The following is a 6,550-nucleotide window of genomic DNA, read 5'->3' as shown; positions in this document are numbered from 1 at the left end:
AGGCAGTATTGATTAAAATAAAGTCTATTGATAAAGCACCTACTCCTTTTATGACAAAAAATCAAACATCAAACAAACACGTGGTTTATGTCTTAGATAAAGACTAAAAAGTCAGATGACAGGGTAGCAATTTTTCGTAGTCTTGAAATACTTCAAAACCTTATACGTGTGGTCCTGTCAAAACTTCCATTTAAATTATTTACTCTTAATTTAGATTTAAAAAAAAATATTCCAAGCTGAATTATCCTCAGAAAAAATGAAGATTTAGGTGACTTCTAGGTGTGTGGCTTGAGGACAAAAGATACTCTAGGTCCAACAATCAATAGTATTGCAAAATGTGTAATAAAGAGGATAGAAATAATGCTAATTAAATATGATAATTTACATAGCCAGAATTTTCTCTGACTGTACCTACTAGAACATGAAATCAGGTGACCTATTTCACCAACATCATTTATAGGAGATAGGAAGCAAAAACTATTAATTGCATTAGTAAAGCTAAAGGTCAACTTCTTAAGACATATGCAAAGGAAAAAGAAAAAAACAACCCCGGTCTGCTTTAGAGAAAATAAAAGTGAACAATAAAACAATGCTGTATGAGTGAGTAGTCTTGCAGTGTCTTCATAGGCCAGACAACAAAGGCTATCTTGATAGGAAAAGAGCAATAAAGATTAAGTCTGTACTATTTCACATTTGTTCACTCAGAGATCTTCTCCTTTTAGTAGCACACCATATGGATCACTGTTGGAGAAAGACAGGGACTTTTTCCTAAGGATGTCTTTATGATGTTAAAGCATAACATATTCATTATTGACTCCTTATCACTGTGAAACATTGTATATCATTACCAAATAAATTACAGCTTGAAAACAACAACAGTTCAATAGCCAGGACTGTAACCAGCTCCTGTGGACGAGGTGCAAACACACACACACACAGAGGGCTGGGTTTAACAGAACATAAACTGAATCCCACACACATATGACCTCAGGCATATATATATATAAATACATACATATACATACACCCCCACCTGTGTGTATTTATGTGTTTTTATATGTCTATATCTACATGCATATATAAACACATAAATATGCAAACACGCATAACACATATATCTTTGTGTCCCTCAGCTAAAGATCAGTGACAGAATATAAACTCAATGAACTAGAATACCTTCCACACCCTTAGGTGACAAAGGAAGCAAAATATTAAACTTCGGCTATTGTTGTTAGTTCCCTCTATGCCAAATAGTGGATTGTTTTGTATGTTTGTCCGTCAGATTTCCTCCCATGAGAGGTACAATCATTACCAATGGACAGAATGAGAGCTCGACATGGCAGAAACTATCAAAAAGCAAAAACTATTTGCTGTGTTGCTTTCCTCAGCTTAGCATGCAGCCCAATTAACAAATTATCTGTGTGTGAAATTATGGCTATAAAATCTGCATATTGATTGGTCACGTACACCAAATTTGGGAAGTTATGGTATTCAATTGTCCTAGTAAACAGCACTGCAAAGCTGGAGAGCTTCACAGCTGGATGTATAAATGACAAAGGTGGATAAACAAAGGGTGCATCTTTATTACTGTGAGAACCCCGGCCTTGCTCTGGGGTCTCATGTGGTGGTGAAATTCCTCCTCCCACCCGTGCTTCCAAAGAAAAACTCCGCAGGCTTTAGCTGTTCGGTCTCAAGGCAGTTTATCGCTAGTTATCTAACAGATTATGTTCTTGGACTGCGGCTGTTTGATCAGCGGCCTGGGTAGAGGCACACACAGCCCCTGACATCCTCTCGATCTGCTGCCTTCTTCGTCTCCCTCTCCGCCCAGGGCTGCTGCTATCTTTTATAAGATATATTACGTATAACACGTTTATAATTATTCCCCAATACCTACTACCTACGTTGCCAAGTGTTTTTCTACTCTAAACCAATCTGTGAGTGCCAACATCACCAAGAACATGGAGGTAAGGAAAAAGAAGGAGGAAGAACAGGATCAGCCCACTTTCCTCCATCTTAGAACTTCTGACCCCCATGTACATGCGTTAAAACCCCCCTGTACAATACTAAAAAAATTTCCCCTCTACTTTGTAACTACTTTTACTATACTATCTAACCTTTTGTGATTGCTTGTTCCACCTCCAAAGTTGGCAATTCATTCCATGGCTCAAACTCAAAATCACAGCTGTTTTTCAGCTGTCTGCCAGGGTCTAGAATGCCTCTGACCAAGGCCTGGAACCTCTAAAAATGTCTGAGAGACATTTTGAGTTCCCACATATTAGAAAAATTTTAACACGCCAGTCAGAACTCAGCATGTCCAGTGGCTATTGAATCATGCAACTTTACCTGCGAACAGCTGAACCATGTAAATATAAGTATTTTCTACGGCATCAACTCAGCAAATCAGAACTGGCTTTATGGTCAAAAAAACCATAACAATTTAAGGTCAAATAATCAATTCACAAGTGAACAGGAAATCAAGTTTAAATAAGTGGTATTATAACAGTTTTTGCAGTTAGAAAATCATTCTGCTGCTCCTAAAGAGCATCATCCAGATTTAGTTGACCAGACATTGGAGTTTCAGTGTTCCTGTGCATCACTGCTCCTCTTGGCTTCATAGGGCACAAAAAGCAGATAGGGAGGTTGTTTGTAAAGCACGATGGGGGAGAAAGTACTGGGTTAATTCTGAAGAAAAGAAACCAGATACAGGAGAAAAGAATGGTGCGGTTAGATCAACTGACAAACTAGTTATCTTAGTTGTCAGGTTAGGTTCACAGTTTACTCAAAGACACGTCTTATCAGATTTGCTCATGAATTTGTTACAGATCTGTACTGGGAGCTGCTTTAATCACTGTTTAGAAGAAAGATACAGAACAAGAAGTATGTGAAATGTGCATATACCTTCTCAGAAGACACCTCTGCAGTTTTTCATACGCTTTTCCTGTTTTAGATCAGTGTGCTAAGGGGATGGTTAAACTCAGATGATGTAACTTCTTATGACCTTCCTCTTCCTAGTCCTCATTTACAGAATCAAATTTCCTTTAAGGATTTTATTGGCTTGAAATTTCGTTATAAAAATGGTTATTTTTTTCTCTTATTACACCCTTTGGAAAACAATTGGAGAGTGCAATTTGATCAAAGCTCTGAAACAGATTTAAGAAAATAAAGCAAAATGCTGTAGTTGCTTAGAAACGTATACAATTTTGGCTCCAATACAGAATACCCTTTGTCGTTGAATGATTAATGAACATAGAGTGTTTTTTTATTGCAGGAAATTAAGGCAGTAAATAAAAAGCACTACCACTTCTATTTATCAGAGAAGATTCTGTAAGGACAAAGCAAAAAATCTAGTAAGAGAACAAAGAATAATTTTATAAGTTCTTTGATGTTGTAGCAATACCAAGCAGGTAGTTAAAAATGAGATGTTATATGCATAAGAATTCTCTGACACGAAAAGGCAATTAAGTAAATTATGGTGTAAAAGCCATAATCCCAAAAGCTTTTGGGAAGACAGAAAAGGGAAGGAATACAGGGGGAAAAGCTCTGCAGAACTCTGGTTCTGCACAGAGACTTTCAGGAGTCAGACATAAGAAAGCATCTCCGGATAAGGCTAAGAAAAAGTAGTACTGACAAGATGCCTCTAATAAAGTACAAATAATAAAAAGAATGGAAACTTTTACAATACCAAAGGTAATTTGGAGGGGGGGTTTTGATGAATTTCAGATGCTGTATCACAGGATATTCTACCTACTTCTGGCTATTGCTGGTCCTATGCCAAATTTCATTACAGATAAATAGCAGCAGCGTCTAATTTCCAGATTTGCTACTCTGTATCCCATTTGCCAATAACTTTTCATTTTTTGTATTTCAGTATTTGTTCTAATGTAAATGACACTAATTACTCTGAACAGGCATAAGCCCCATAAATACAAAATTGCAGAAAGATCACAAATTTAAGATAGAGATGCTTAGCCATACAGACTTAAAAATACCAGTTGGAACCAGCAACTAACCATTTTGCTTTATTTTTTGCCTCAGTATCTATAAGGTTGCATGTTCTTCTCTAGTTAGTCTTCACTACCTTAATTCTTTCTAAATAGAAATCACATTTTATTTATCAGAGACACAATAAGAGGACCTTTGTGAAGTTCTGAGAAAGGATTACTGAAATAATAGGTTTCTAAGCAATGCAGTTTCTAGTACATCTTCACAAATATTACTTTGAAATGCTGCATTACAACCTTAACCATCCAGCCTTAATCTTCCTTCATTTGAATGCAAGAAGCTGTAAAAACTTCAGAAAAAATGACACAGTCAAGTAATGAAAAAAACAATTAAAACTCTTCCTAAGTGTTGCATTTTCTCCAAGTGATAGTGTTCACAGGTACAAATGGCAGCTTTGACTTACCAAAGAATTAGGATCCTTTGGGTATAAATTCCTTCCGGTACTTTCAGAACTTAAAGTGGTATTTCTAATGCCACTATATGTAGGCTAATTGTAGAAAGAAGATTTTTATTTCAGTTCTCAAAGCTAATAATTTGAATTCCTTGTGCCTTTCGTCTCTCTAGGTTAATGTGAGATGATGATGATGATGATGAAGAAAAGGTTGCTAACCAATGTCATCACCTGCACTATTTTTATGGCCTGTTAAGATGGACAGGGTGTCTGTCTGCTGATGGACTAAACAGTTAAAAATACAAGCTGTTAGAAGGACAAAAAACAACCACCTAAATAAGTAAACCACCATCTCAATAACTAAAACCTTGATTTTATGGAAAGGTGAATCTTTTAGGTGTCTTTGATTGCAATACTTGATGCAGAAATTAAATACTGGTTTGACTTTTGAAATATATTACCAGTTATTTTCTTTCCCTTTCTCTTTTAATGTATACACTTCTGTATAAAAGAGCTGTTTAAAATGTTTGATACAAGTATTTAGCCTAAGAGGAAGAAAAAGAGGAGAGAGTGAGGAGGAGAGCGTAAGAGGAAGAGTAAGAGGAGAGAGGGAGGAGGAGAGCGTAAGAGGAAGAAAAAGAGGAGAGAGTGAGAAGAAAGAGGAGAGAGTGAGAAGAAAGAGGAGAGAGTGAGAAGAAAAACTGAGAAGAAAAGGAAGAGGAGAGAGTGAGATGAAGAAAGACTGAGAAGAAAAGGAAGAGGAGAGAGTGAGAAGAAGAAAGACTGAGAAGAAAAGGAAGAGGAGAGAGTGAGAAGAAGAAAGACTGAGAAGAAAAGGAAGAGGAGAGAGTGAGAAGAAGAAAGACTGAGAAGAAAAGGAAGAGGAGAGAGTAAGAAGAAAACAAAGCAAGAAAAATAAGAGTCAGAGATAAAAAGAAAAACCAAAAAAGTCAGATTAGAAAGAGAAAGGCAGAGAAAGAGGAAAGAAAGGTGGGGTAAAGAGAAAAAGAGTGAAAGACAATCAGAAAAGGAAGCACTTGAAATGAAAGAGAAAAGCAAATAGACAAGAAAAAGAAGAAATAGAGCTGAAAACCTACAGGAAAACAAATGGAGAGACTGAACACAAGGTAGGGTTCAAGAGAGAAAGAAATAGAGAGTTAGACAAAAAAGTTAAAGTTGGACAGAAAAGGAAAAAGGGTCAGAGACAAAGACAATGATAGCAAGTGTTAGAAAGACAAAGGCTGACAAAGAGAAAAAAAAGAAGAAAACATAGTGAAACCTAGATTGAAAGAGACAAAGAGACATGGGGAAATACATGTAGAGGAATGGAAGAAAATAGACAGGGTGAGAAGGAAATAGGGTTAGAGAAACATAGAGATGTCTTAGAAATGGAAACAAAGGAAAACACAGCCAGAGACAAAGAGTTACACATGGAAGGATAAAGTGAGGAATAGACTAAAGAGGAAAGTAAGAGGCAAAGGGAGAAAAAGGGTGAGAATGATACGACTCAACCACACCAAAGAAAGACAGGAGATGAATGGTGGGCAGGACAGAGGGTAAGAGGCATCATTATTAGGGCTGATTAATCTTTATTCCCTTAATTTAAACTTCAGCAATACACAGGGAAACAATGCATACAAATGCAAGTACAGAGACAAATACAACAAAGAATACATCATACCTAGGCACACAAGTACAAGTCCAATTTACATATAGCAAAATACATCAAAATACAGGAACAACTGCAAAGACAGAACAATATAATGTATTACAAGGAAAATACATATTGACACAATATAACCGTGTCTCCATTTCAGAAAAGTCCACAACGCTTTTATTGTTATGACGCACCCGGAACAAAAACGGCGCAAAACGCTCTGCCGACGTGCACGCCCCCTTCGCGTTACGCACAAACTCACATTCACGGCAACTCGCTCCAGAGACTCCCAAAAAATCCTCCTGCCTGATGAAAACCCCCCCTGAAAGGCAAAGGCCATACACACAAGGTTGGAACTGCTCCACACACACACACACACACACAGCTGCAGACACAAGCACACACAAACTCTCACAGACAGACACAGACAGTCACACTCTCACACATTCTTCTGCTGACACGCTGGCTGCCACCCTTACGTGAAACGCTGCACTGAAGAA

Source organism: Lonchura striata, unplaced genomic scaffold (genome assembly GCF_046129695.1).
Source record: "Lonchura striata isolate bLonStr1 unplaced genomic scaffold, bLonStr1.mat Scaffold_172, whole genome shotgun sequence".
Lineage (NCBI taxonomy): Eukaryota > Metazoa > Chordata > Aves > Passeriformes > Estrildidae > Lonchura > Lonchura striata.
The sequence above is the reverse complement of the archived record's forward strand: the minus strand, read 5'-3'. Positions refer to the sequence as shown.